The sequence below is a fragment of the Chrysoperla carnea genome, chromosome 2, assembly GCF_905475395.1.
Source record: "Chrysoperla carnea chromosome 2, inChrCarn1.1, whole genome shotgun sequence".
NCBI classification, from domain to species: domain Eukaryota; kingdom Metazoa; phylum Arthropoda; class Insecta; order Neuroptera; family Chrysopidae; genus Chrysoperla; species Chrysoperla carnea.
This window is the reverse complement of record NC_058338.1, coordinates 86,422,234-86,436,931: the sequence shown is the minus strand read 5'-3', so window position 1 is coordinate 86,436,931 and position 14,698 is coordinate 86,422,234.

Below are 14,698 nucleotides of genomic sequence, written 5' to 3'. Positions count from 1 at the left end.
GAAGACTTAAAAAACGGAAACCGCAAGATCTGCTGAGAGAGAAATTAAAAATTAATAAGGTCGATATTAGAGAAAAACAATTGCATTTATGACACTAGCCACTGGGATAGATTCACACACCCGAGATCATTAAGAAAGAAAAGTTTTGAAATAGGCCTAGCCCAGTTGTAACCACCTGGGATGTGTTTTTAGCGGACTCGACCCCCCGCACTATTAGAACATTGGAAGTCCTTTTGGATAACTTAACATAATAATTTGTTATGTAGGTATAATTAATTAATAATAGCTTTATTTCTTTGATTATAGTTTTTCTGCCTAGTTATTGAATATCATGTATATTATTTTTAATAATGTTTGTTTTGGAGGTTTTTATGTCGCCAAAAAAAAAAATTCAAGAGCATTCGATTAAGTGAAAATGTTTGCTTTTTATAATCAGTGAAATAGAATCAATATTATTGTTTTTGCTTATTTAATAAAAATGATTATTTGCATAATATTTCGCAACAATAATGTTATTGTTTCTACAGATATTCTACAACAGATTCTCAAGTTTTCTTACTCTTGCGAAATAGTACAAAATCGGGTATGTAAAGAGGATGAGGATATGATACTTGTAAGTTTTGGAGTATACTTATCGACAAAACTCTTCAGGGGGTGGATAAAGGGTTAAAATTGATGGTATTATTGGTCTGAGGCACCATGTATATAAGAATTGTTTAAACATTGAAAATGTATTCATTGGGAAATTTTGTTTCAATGTTTAAGAGACATAAGAAAATCAATTTCGAACGATTTGATGAGTTTTGTATGTATTACGTTAAATTATGCGTCACAGGAAGAATAAAATATTGGCATAATTCTAGTTTCCTGTATTTATTTTAGAACTACCGAGGTGTTGTGTTATTTTATTTTATGTGGTTTTGTTTCTACCATAAAGATAGTAATAAAACCTATAAAAAGACAATTGGGATTAAAATCTTTTTGAATTAAAGGACACTTTCCGGGTTAAGTTATGTTGATAAGATATCGTCAACCTAATTAGCTCAGCTGATTAAAGTCTAACCAACTCCGTTAACACGGTATGTCTAGGGTTGCGGGATTCGATCCTCGTCATCACTACAAGCAAATTAATTTAATTAATCGTTATGATGGGCTGGTGTAGTGAATGATATATGCAAGAATGAATACTTTACCTGTCAAAATAATTGAGAGCTTAAAAATGAAATTATCAGCGAGTGGTAAAACACCCTATAACCAAGGTGTGTCTCTCGAGGACAGACACTATAACCAAATATAACCTCAAACCCAATATGACATCAGATTTTCTTTATCAAATATTTGATTTTAAATAAATTTTTGAAGGAAACATGAACTTATCTGATGATTTTCTGCGAAATTTGCAGGTTTAATCATAGATTTTTAGCTCCCGTCAAGTAATGCAAATCGCAAAGAATAAATTAGTTTATTCGTATAATAATATTATTAAAAAGGCGGCTAATGAAACTTCTTGAATATCGTTTAAGAAGAAAATGCTCTTGATTAATAAAATAATTATGTTCTTGATACAATATTTAAAAATTACGAAATTTGAATTTTATGGCTATTTTTATGGCTAGGCCTTTGTTTTGCATTTCAAAAACACCATTTAACTGCCTTTTTATAATCAATTTCTTTAGTTCGTACAGCCTCAACAGCTTTTTTCATTGCTTCAGGATCCCATAACTTTCTCTTTGGCATCTACAAATAAAATTAATAAATATAAACAATCACAAAAAGAGCACGACAGTAAATGTTGAAGTCATCTAAATATCGTCCCCGGGACGAAACTAGGCTCACGCTAGGGGACGATACTAAGAATTTGCCAATTTTATTGTTATCCTCCACTTAACCAAACACACATGTCATAACCTAAATTAAATTAAAGAACATTTTTTGACAAATATTTCGTTTTAATAAGTCAAACAGATCTATATTTAGACAATACCCATAATATTTCAATCAAAAACTCACCATGAACAGTTTTTCTTTTTTTAAATATCTCAAGACAGGAGCAATATTCCACCGCCAAACTTTAGAAATGACCGACTGACGTAAGTAACTTTAGATTCCAAGTAATTTAACTAGATGGCTTTATTTAGTAAAAGAGAAACCGATGGGGACGAAATTAGGCTTGGGGACGAAATTTGGCGACTGTACCCTATCTTTGTCTTTGGCATCGCAGCTCCTAAACAGTAAATCAATTTGGATTTTTTTTTTGAACAGTCGACAGCTTAGATCGAGTGTGTTATAAGCTATGTTTCAAGTTCAACTTTACGATTTCGTACCCCATTATAACTAGAAAAAAGATATTTACCACCTGGGGAGATTGGGCATATTTTCTTGACTGAGAAGATTTTCTTGAAAGATAGAAACATAGCTTAAAATTTTAATTCATGCGTTATTACAAATTTTGACCAAAATCCATATCCATGAGCAGAGAGTTGGCTCCTTAAACAAAATTGGAGAAACTGACTGCTAAACCAGATTTTTGCTAGCCTACCAAGTTATTTTTTGACACGAAAATAAAATTTATTTGTTTTCTATGTTGTTTCATATTTTCTCTAGTTCACATTGAAATGATTATATTTAAATTTTGATGGCTAAAGCACAGACACATTATAGACGCATTCCTGTAGAACAAGATTCACTTTGAAGCACAGTTTAATATCAATAACAATTAAGAACAAGAACCAACTTATCGGTCATTACGTTTTATTAAAAATTGAATTCCTTACTTATACTACACCCACCTTTAGTTCAAAGAATATATTCTGTTTACAAAATATTTCATGTAGAAAATTAAACGTTAAAAAAGGAAACATTTTGATTTTTATTGTCAACATTATACTGTGCATCAGCTCAGAAGGAAAATCGAAAGTCTGATGAATGGTCAGGATAACACTCCCGCATAAAATTTTATTGAGTTGTTATTATTATCTAATTTTAAAAAAGAAATGTATTTTTATTATTCGGTAGTGTCTATTTGATATCTGTAGTGACGTTGATTAGAACCAGTGAGTTTCCTAAGTTTAAGCTTATACATTCAGGGTAGATTAGGCGATTATTTTGTAAACGCTGTGAAAAAACCCAGTCACTATTTTTCCAGATTATTTTTTATCATCGTTAACTACTAAAGCAAAAATCATTAAAACAGTTACTTCTGTAAACACAGAATTCTGGCAAACAAGCCGAATTTTTAAGATTCGGTAGTCAGTTTTGGGATTAAATCGAAGATATTTAGTTTATTTGATATCTACAGTGACGCTTATTAGATCCAGTTAGTAATTCTTAGTTTAAGATTATACATTCAAAGTGGAGTAGGCGATTTTGAAAACACTGTGAAAAAAACCCAGTCATCACACTATTTTTCCCAGATTATTATTTTATTATCGTTAACTACTAAAAAATACATAAGAGTTCTTGCAGACGAGCTAGACGCTTTTGGTAAAGTCCGTGGCGATTAAGGGTGATATACGCAATAAGCAGAGTATTATTGAATAGCTTGGGAATGGAAATCAAGCTTGGAGATCACATTTCTAGGGAGGAGATTTAGGAAGAGTAAAGGATAATTATCTTGGGAATCGAGCAAGTTAAAGATAGTTTTCTAAAAGACAGTCGTATCCGAAATACTAGATTAGTGGTTTCTCAGAATACATGACTAAAAAAAATATTCGGATATTATATTTGTTTAATGCTTTTATACCATGCATAGTACATAGTATATTAAGTTTAGTCCCAAGTTTGTAACGCTTAAAAATATTGATGCTACGAAAAAAATTTTGGTATGGGTGTTCATAGAGTCACCTAATTAGTCCATTTCCGGTTGCCTGTCCATCTGTCCGTTTGTCTGTCAACACGATAACTCAAAAACGAAAAGAGATATCAAGCTGAGGTCGAGTTCGTAAATGAGCAATATACGTTAATTGGGGCTTGGGTCCGTAGGATCCATCTTGTAAACTGTTAGAGATTGAACAAAAATTTAAATGTAAAAAATGTTCCTCATGTTAAATAACTTTTTTTTTGTCTGAAACATTTTTTTGTAAACATCACTGTTTACCCGCGAGGGTGCTAATTAGGTGCAAATTTTATAGTATGTATTAATATGGGAATATCATTTATGTGTGCTATTGAAAAGTGGATTTTTTTTTATTTACGTGACGTAAAAAAACAAACGATTGCGTCATCAACACTATCTATACATGGTATTTCAACAATTAACTCAGTCAATTGTTTCTTTTCACTTTTTTTTTTTTTTTTTAATTGATATATTTGCTGTATTTAGTAAATGAATAACATATTCTAACTTCGGGTCAAACAAACCATTAAAATCGTCGCATCAACCTCGTTCCTCACTCACCCCACAGTCAAACAAAGCCTTATACATTATACACAATTCAAAGCCTTATACATTATAAGTATAAAGTATAATAACAATTAAAGCATATAATTATTGTCGCATTTTTACATATTTTTATCCATATACATTTATCATCATAATTAGTTTGTTTTGTTTTATTTTTTAAATTACAACTGGATGGCATTTCGTTGTTAATATCATCTATCTATAACATTTAAGCAGCAGCATGCCTTTTATGAAAAAAAAAATACACTTATGTTTTTGTGTCTGGACGACACCAGTCACCATTTATTTTGTCTGATAATATTTTTATTTGGTAAACCTTTTGTGGTATCATACAGTGTTTGTTTTATATTATATGACTTCTATATAATTAATAGTTCATTGTTATTAATATTATCATAGTTAATGTCCTTGGCCTTGGGATACGCAAAATAGTAGCATGATGAATTATTAAACAAAAAAATTGGTACTATTTACATATATAAAAGAATAACTACCTGGCTGGCTAACTGACATATCAATGCACCTTCTTTCTTTCTGTGCCTTCTTTGGCACAAAAGGTGGATACTTAGAATGGATTTCTAGAAATTCAACTGCTTAGGTGATGAAAAAGTGGATGAAATTTGTATATGAAAAACCCAATGTAACTAATTTTATAGATAACATAGATCCGCGCTTACTGTATTATACACTGTATTAGAAGGCTTTTTTGAAATTCAATCACATGTGAAATTTACAAAATTTTAAAACCCCCCGACTTTTCGGATACCGAACCCGAAAATCGCACTCGAAACATATCTAAGAACAATCCCCAATATTTTAAATTAAGACTTTGAACAAAGCTAAGATCATTCTACATTTAATTATTTTCCGAACGAAGCCAAATCATCAAAATCGGTTAATCATTTTAGACGCTACAATACCACAAACAGACAGAAAGACAGTTAAACACACATTCCATTTTTTTAGTTCAAAGGTTAAAAATGGCGATATTTATTCTGTATTTAGAGACTTTTTGATCATAGAAAAATCCACGAGAGATATATTACCGAGAGTGAGATAATGCCCTCACTCTACCACAACCTGTGCAAGAGCATACCTTGTCTAATTCTACCATGATCCAATCTTTTTTTATGCATTTTGTAATTATTTTACAATTGTTCGATGTTGATTATGTGTTCATGAATTTAGATTTTCTTTGTGTGGGAACTATCTTATAAGCAGAAGTATTATGTATGCCAATTGTAGAATAAATAAAATATTAATAAAAGTTGAAATGGGTGCTTATACTATATAGAAACTCATTACTCTTGTCCATAATGCACTAAATTACAGAAGTTATTTTATTATTTAAATGGGTTCAGTTTCACGTACTGAAAGTAAATGCACAAAATCCTTACAAAAATAGGCGGAGGAAGCGCCTCCATTTTAAGGAAAACCTTTTTAGGCTATGTATCCATTCCTTTAGAGTTTAGACCAAAAATGGTTATTAAAAACCTTTATTAATTGTAGATAATTCAATTACCTACCTTTTTTGTAAACTAATTTTTGTATGTCACTAACCACTTTTGACATATACGACTATGACGATTTACTTATTGACCATTTAACGACATGTCTTCTAATATTTGTTTATACAAGAAAATGATAATAACTTTTAAATGTACAAATTTCCTAAAACTATTACTCTAAACTTTTTTTTCTAAAATTAATATTATTGACTTTATAACGCGTTTAATGTTGCAACCACCGAGTGCAAGATTAATACAAAAGAAGAATTCATAGTGTAATGATAAAAATTCAATAAATATATGAAAAATGTTAACATTAGTGGCATAATTAGCAATAAATAATTTGCCTTCTTACCTGCAAAAGCAGCGAATACTGATTGAAATTTTTTTAAAGAAAAAATTAAAAAAAACATAGGAAATTTAAGGACTAAAAAGATGGGAAATTTAATTATTTACCAAAAAGGTTATTACTATTTTTGGCTTAAAGTGCACGGTTGCGGGATTATAGGCCCTAACGATTTTGTGTTTACATTCAGTACGTTATACTAAACCTTTTTTTTAGAAAAAACAAACTCCATTTGCAAATTAATGTAAGAAAAAATGCTCAATTATCGGCAAGCCGTAATGAACTATAAACGCGTTATAACGTCATAAATATTAATTTTAGAAAAAAAGTTTCAAAGTTAATGTTTTTGAAAATTTGTAGATTTAAAAGTTTAGTTATTATCATTTTCTTGTTAAATATTAGAGGAAAGATGGGTCAAATACTAATTAAGTAAATCGTCATAGTCGTATGAGTCATAAACGGTTAGTGATAGAAGAAACATTTGTTTACAAAAAATGTAGGTAATTTAATTATCTACAATAAAGGTTATTACTATTTTTGGACTAAAGTGCACGGTTATGGAGATATAGCCTTAAACGGTTTTCCATAAAATGGAGGCATTTCCCCGCCTATTTTTGTGAGGATTTTGTGCATTTACTTTTAGTACCTGATACTGAACCTATTTAAAAAAAAAAAAATAACTCATGTAATTTAATGCAGAAAAAAATTCTTTGAGGCCTGAGGTAATATCTTCTTTATTTGGAAATCATTTAAAACCACGAAAAGAATACCAAGTCTTTTAAAATATTTTATTCACAACAATAATAATATAACATAATCTTATGTAATAAGTATTATACCAATTTCCAAACCATCAAAAACTTTTAATAGGCAATTCAAATAAACCATATTGATAAATATAAGGTTACCACCAAATCATAACATTATGACTTGTTGTTGTTGATCGAGTTTTTATATATCAATGAGGGATGTTAATAAAATTAAATTGAATTACAAATACATATTCGATAAATATATTTTCAAATGATTTGTTCAAAAATGTTCGTGCCTTTTTTATTGTAAACTTTTTCTGGGATATAATAAATAAATAAATATTATATTATACCAGTATTTATTGTCAAACATAAAAAAGAAAATAATTTTTCTTTATCCTCTAGCCTAAAGTACTACTGTCTCCTCGATCACGTTTTAATCCAGGTTAAACGAATTCTGTGGCTTGTTATTTTCGTAGTGCGATAGGTAGTGTAACTAAAATTTGTAGAATTATAACAAATCGATTTTTTAAAAATTTTCAATTTCTCACTTGTGGTATGTTGGGACTACTTTTATATACGACGTTTTCTTATAGCCAGATATCCAGTTTAATCAGGAAAATTGTATTTTTGACAAATTGGCTCATAATAGCGCTTATCATACATAGTAGCTCTTTATCATTACACACATTCAACACAATTTTTCATTCATTTTGCCCGCATAAATTAGGATATATATTTTCGGGAAAACGTTATATCCTAATTAGGAAATTTGTTGGAGATTTTTCCATTCAAATGCAATAATTTTCCTTCAACCCATGATTTATCTTTTGAAATGTCATTTTTCATGTTATAAAAATGACATTACAAAATTAAAAAAATACATATTTCGTAGTATAAATAATTATCCACTTTCATTTAAATGAAGTAGTCACGACATACTGCAAGTGAGAATTTGAATTGGAAAATTTTGTTTACAACAATTATTATTATTATTTGACCCATAGTAACGTTGCTATTACAGGAACCGTGATAGTTTTTGGGGTTTGGTAGCGAAATGAACAATATATTGGTTGCTGATTTTAATATCGGAACCAACAACCAATATTAAATTAAGTAAAGTGAATTAAGCACTTGGTGCTATTTATTTTAATTTTGATCTAACAGAGTTGAACCCTCAGACATTAAATACTTTCTTCAATATCATTAAACAAAATTTGAAAATGGTGTTGTTAGAGTACGATAACAACCAGTAAAACGGTATTCAAGTTCGTCAGAAAATCCATCTTAGGCCCGTAATATACTATTATTCAAGTAGATATACGAATAGTTTTGGATTAGTTAGTAGTCGGTTCTTTTTGGAGGTATAATTAATTTTTTAATTGAACACTTTTTAACACATGTAGGCCAAAACAGCGAATGAAACGAACAATGAATCGGATCATGTATGGAGATAATGGGCTTAAACCGCTTATACTTACATGTATTCTGCTTCTTCAAGCCACCAAAATGCATTTTTGCATTCTCCTTTAAATATTAATTGGAATTTACGGAGTCTGTTAAAGAACAATGCAACTAAGCTTATTAATTTTTTTGTTTATGAGTGCAACCATATCGGTTGAATATTTTGAAGGAAAAGAGATTTAACGACTTCCTTATTTAATACCCTGCCTTTTCGGTCACCATTTTTACTTTAGACTGTTTTTCTTTATATATAAGAATTTTATTTTTCTCTGAACAGGAATTATAAGCTTTTTGTTGAGACAAAAATATAAACACAATCACAGCTTGCTGTAAAAGGACATAGCAGTCCTTTAGTGACAGATTGGCTCACTAAGCCCATTTTTTCCACTACCTCAAGCTAATGGACGCAGTTTTGAGACGTAAAGACTTTTTTGATAATTTTTAAAGTCATCTGCATTTTGTAGGTAAGAATTATTTAGAAAATGATCGTTCTTAGTGCTTACAATCTATAATATTTTGTAATGGATTACTTATCATTTGTCTAATCTTTTTTGTTCTTGTTTTGAAACCCTGAGAATTTGAATTCATATTCAATATGAGTATATGTACACTTAAATACACTGTTAAACCATTTCATTAAAACTCTTATACAATCTAGAAATACACACATACTTATACCAATCTGTAAAGTATGTACTAACAAACTTATTTTAAATTGAAGGAAATGTTTTCGAAAGTTTCATTTCAATCATTTTATACGTAAAATATACAAGGTGTCCCGAAAATAAATTCCCATACTTTAAGGGTATGTTCCATGAACAATTTGAATCCGAAGATATCTCAGTTTCAAATTATTTATTTTTCAATCAAAAATCACAATTTCATAAAGCTGAGTCAACATTTTTTTATCATTGATTATGAAAAACTATCCCTTATACTTGTATCTATGCTAGTTCCCTTGTGCTCTAACCTCAGCCTACCACTTTTGTGCAAAGCTCAGTAGTAAGGCAGTTATTAGCAATATGAGACTTAATAGTAAACGTATGTACCTATTAGGTAGAGATAAATATACAAATAAGACGTAGATCCTTATGGAAAAAAGGATGCCCTTTCAATTATTGAAAGATTAAAAAGGTACTCATTTAGTCTATTGGATATCTATTTCTAACTCACTCAGATTGTGGACAAGACTTCATACTATTTTTAACCGCCTGCTAAAAATAAGGATACTTTAAGTCTGTATATCTGTGTGCCTGCCTGTGGCATTGTAGCTCCTAAACCGGTTTAATTTTTTTTCTTTTCTTTTGAAAGTTTATTTGGTCGAGAGAATTCTTATGTTACAAGTACTTAAGAGTTTAGGGTTCCGTACTCAATAACCATTAGAAAAGATGTGTCTATAAAAGGCTGAGTAGATTTTCTTCATAAAAAAAAATCAAATTTAGTACATCCGTTTAGAATCAACGATGCCACAAACGAATCGATAAGACCTGATTCTGTGTCCGGAGTTTCTTAAAATTTTTAATTTAATTTTATGTTATATTTCTTCATAACATGTAAGGACAAGTCCTAATATAATGACCATCTTAGTCATATGACTGCTGGTTTTATCTTCGAAGAATTCTTAGTTCGACATTCATTACTTATCAACCATTGTTTTTTTGGGAAAAAGTTTACCCATGCAATGTTTTCGGCTAAAAATGTTGAAGAAATTAGCTCGGATAACTAGTGTATTTATTCGTGCACCACCCTGTACATAGAAGGTTGGATAATTTATTATTCCAAATAGAAGAGCGAACCTATATTTTATTATTAGAGTATTGATATTTTCTCTTGATAGATATTATAAATGTCATTCACAAACATATCACATACATCATCAAACTGAAATATTATTAATTTTCAAACTTATTTGAAACAGGTTGATTGTATTTGTAAGTTTTAATACTTTCAAATATTCTCAATCTTATTTTATTTTCTCAAATTCATATAATTGAAGGTGGGTACTTACTAGCTCAATTTGTAGTTGATTGACCGTCTCTAACTCGAGATAAATTCAATTAAAGCTCGGATAATGAACATGGACAGCATAGGTTGTGTTTGTTGTGTTTTCAAAAAGTTTTGTAATTCTTAAAAAAACTGTATTTAAGACATTTTGAAAAAAACAACTGAACATTCATAAATTTGTTTCAGTTTAAAAAAAAAAAAAAAAAAACAAAAAAAAAAACAAAAAAAAAAAAAAAAAAAAAACACAAAAAAATCAAAAAACAAAAAAGACCAAAATTATTGACCATTTCATTCTTGAGATATAATTACTCAAAGCTATTTAAATTTATTGTTGAACAGAAACCATCATATTCAGAGGATAAGTGGTTTAAGAGAGATGTCAACCATCATGCCAACTTTAATACATTAATACAGAACCTTGACTACGAGAATACCTCGCATTTGTACATAAGAGTTAAAAAGAATACTTTATTTGACTATGTATGTATACTCAGCATGTGCATACATACTTACTATTGCTGCTGACATTTCAAGTTAGCAGCGGCTTCGGCGATAGGCAAAAAAAAGCTCACATCAGTCCTAAAAACTGCTGAATTATATGAATCTGATGATATATGTTGCTCCCCGCTTCTAACACCCAAATACAATTGATAGATATCATTTATACTGGAAACATTTATATTATTCGAACTGTACAAAATATTTTCGTAATAATAGGAAGGAGCAAATCGACAAAATATATTACTAATCTCATAGCTTTAATATTATCAGCAGTAATTAAATGAATACATATTCTAATATTAAATATTCCTTTGTAATATAATTTCAACAAATTCAATTGTTTCTGTAGAATTAGTAATAAAATTAATAGGTCTATTATTATACAAATCCTGTTAAATATTTACGAAGTCCTAGAAAATTGTTTGCCAGTAATACGACTATTATTTTTATTAGTCGACATGTTCAAATTGTTGAAATATAGAAATACGAGTAATGGTCGTAAAAATACGTACGATACCTCGTTGAATTCGGAATGATTTTTTTGCACCTAAAATATTGCAAAGTTATAAACAATTTAAGTTGCAAAAAAAGGTACTTCGTTTTTCAGAATTTCATGAAATATTAATATATAAGTGAGAAATTCATTAGTAGAATTCAATATTTAATACCTTAAAAAAATTATGTAGTGAGAGATACTCGTTTTCACGATATCACAACAATCTTAAAATGACGCAAAAAGACTCTATTTCCAGTTAAATTAAAATTATAAATTAATTGAGTCTGCTGCGACCCTCGAGGTGCACACGAAAAACTTCCCAATATAATAAAAAGTTATAAGAAGGATCTATATCTATTATATAACGATCATTATCTCCATCGATAAATGATGTGTTTTATCCACTTTTCAGATTCTGTTTATTCAGTTTTTTCCAGTTTTTTTATTATCATTTAAAAACTGCTCAACTAATTCTGCTGAAAATACGCGATTACGCGTCGAATAAGCCCCCTCACGTGTTAATGTCATAACATACGCACATACACGCACAGACATCACATTGAAAAGGTTTGATTCGGATATTAAGGCTTCAAGACCACGGAAATATGTAAAATTGGAAATTTTCGAGCTCGACCCAATTACATTAACTTCTTGGGAACCTTTGGGAAGTTAATAATGTAGATAGACTTCCAGAAGTGGTAGTTTTTTATTGAAAAATTCTTCCCCTTTAAAAAACTTTTCGGAAACTTTTTTAAAAATATTAATATTTTATGAAATATTGACGAAAAACGAAATACCTTTTTTTCATATTTAATTATTTGTAACTTTTGCAATTTTTTATTAACTGAAAAACGCTTCTGGCACATTTTCCTGGACCTCATTCCGAATCCAATCCGAGTTCTTACGATACGTTTTTTTACGATCATCATTTGAGACTATATAATATGGCGAAGGGTTTGACTATTTTTGTAATAACTGAATATTACAAAATAAAATGTAATGAACGAAAATAAGAAATATTTATGAAATTTCAATTTTGTTCAAGTTTTTTTTTTTCTCGTAAGTTTATTGGTTGGACATTTGAGATAAACCATTATTTTAGTAATTTATATCTTTTTTTTACTTAAAATTAATTAATAAAAGTATAAATTCAGTGAGAGAAATTCAAATATCTAAAACGGAAATTCAAATTTGAAAACGGACGTGACGTCATAGTATGTGGCTTGTCAAGTTTGTTGACATACTGTATGGTATTAATTACTTATATTTTGTATGGTTTTATATTGAGTTATAGTGATTATTCTACGGTTTTTTATTAGAAAACTTAATGATAACGAGTGTTAATTATGTGTTGTAAATTCATTTTTTAAAGTGTAAATTATAAATTGAACTGTCATCAATTTACAGCTCACATGTTAATGCGTCATCAACAGAGAGCGTCAAAAGGACTTCGCTTAAACATCTCAAAATTATTCTTTATTTTAAATATTTTTTTACACTTAATTACAGCAATTTACAAACAGTATTTATATTTTTTACTATGTTATAACGGTGTAAACAAAGAATTAAAAATATAAAACAAGAATATAGTTTAAACAAGTGAAAACAAACAATTGACTGAGTTAATTGTTGAAATACCATGTATAGGCAGTGTTGATAACTCTGTCACATTTCACATACATACATATCTGACATATTTAACTGATATTCTCATATAATGCGCAAGTGTTGATGCGCAATCGTTTGTTTTTTTTGACGTCATGTAAATAACAAAAGATATTCACTTTGATATTCCTATATTAATACATACTATAAAATTTGTACCTAATTAACGCCCTAGTGGGTAAACAGTGATGTTTACAAAAAAATGTTTCAAACAAAAGTTGTTTATTTTTTTGTAAGGAACATTTTTTACATTTAAACTTTTATTCTATCTCTAACGGTTTACAAGATGGGTACTACGGACCCATGACCCAATTGACCCATGTTGCTCATTTACGAACTTGACCTCACTTTTTACGTCCTAAGCACGCTGTAAAAATTTCAGCTTGATATCTCTTTTCGTTTTTGAGTAATCGTGACCACAGACGGACGGACGGACGGCCGGACGGACGGACAACCGGAAATGGATTAATTAGGTGATTTTATGAACACCTATACCAATTTTTTTTTTGTAGCATCAATATTTTTATACGTTACAAACTTGGGACTAAACTTATAATACTATGTATATTTCATATATACATGGTATAAAAACTAAAAAGAAGCTTGTTGATTGTTCTAAGTATGTATGTACAGTATGGTTATCGGTAGTATAAATAATGTATATAACTGATGATGTCCTATGCATAGGTATGATATTAGAGAATTACATACTAACATACATACATACATACAAGTGAAGGTAATATAAGCGTGTTAAAAAATACATGAATATTGTATGAATTATTTTACAATTCCCAGTACTCTTTGAAATAAGTCGGAAAAATAATAAATATCATATTCAGGGAATTTAAAAGAAACTCTAATAAACGATGTTATTACGATACCATAAAAATTATCAAAAAAAAATTAAAATAACTAGTATTAGCAAAAACATTACAACTTTCATATTTGTGAAATAAACTTTTAAAAGAGGAAGTTTTTTTAACTCACTATTAAATAAAAACTATATTTTATACACCTACACGTAACGTATATAGATAGCACGTATTATTATCATTATGACATGCATATGAAATATACCAAGGTATACTCAGTTTAGTCCCAAGTTAGTAATGCTTAAAAATATTGATACTATGGACAAAATTTTGGTATAGGTGTTCATAAAATCATCTAATTAGTACATTTCTGGCTGTTTGTCTGTCTGTCTGTTATCACGATTATTTAAAAACGAAAGAAATATATCAAGGTGAAATTTATATAGGGTGCTAAGGACGTAAAAAGTGAGTTCGGGTTCGAAAATGAGCAACATAGGTCAATTGGGTCTTGCGTCCGTAGGATTCATCTTGTAAGAAATGTTTTTTATAAAAAAATAAACAACTTTTGTTTGAAACATTTTTTCGTAATTATCACTGTTTACCCGTGAGAGCGCAAATTGTATAGTATGTATTGTATGACAATATCAGTTATATATGTGTGACATGTATAGGTATATGTGTAATGTGATAGAGTAATCAACTCTATCTATACATGGTATTTCAACAATTAGCTCAGTCAATTGTT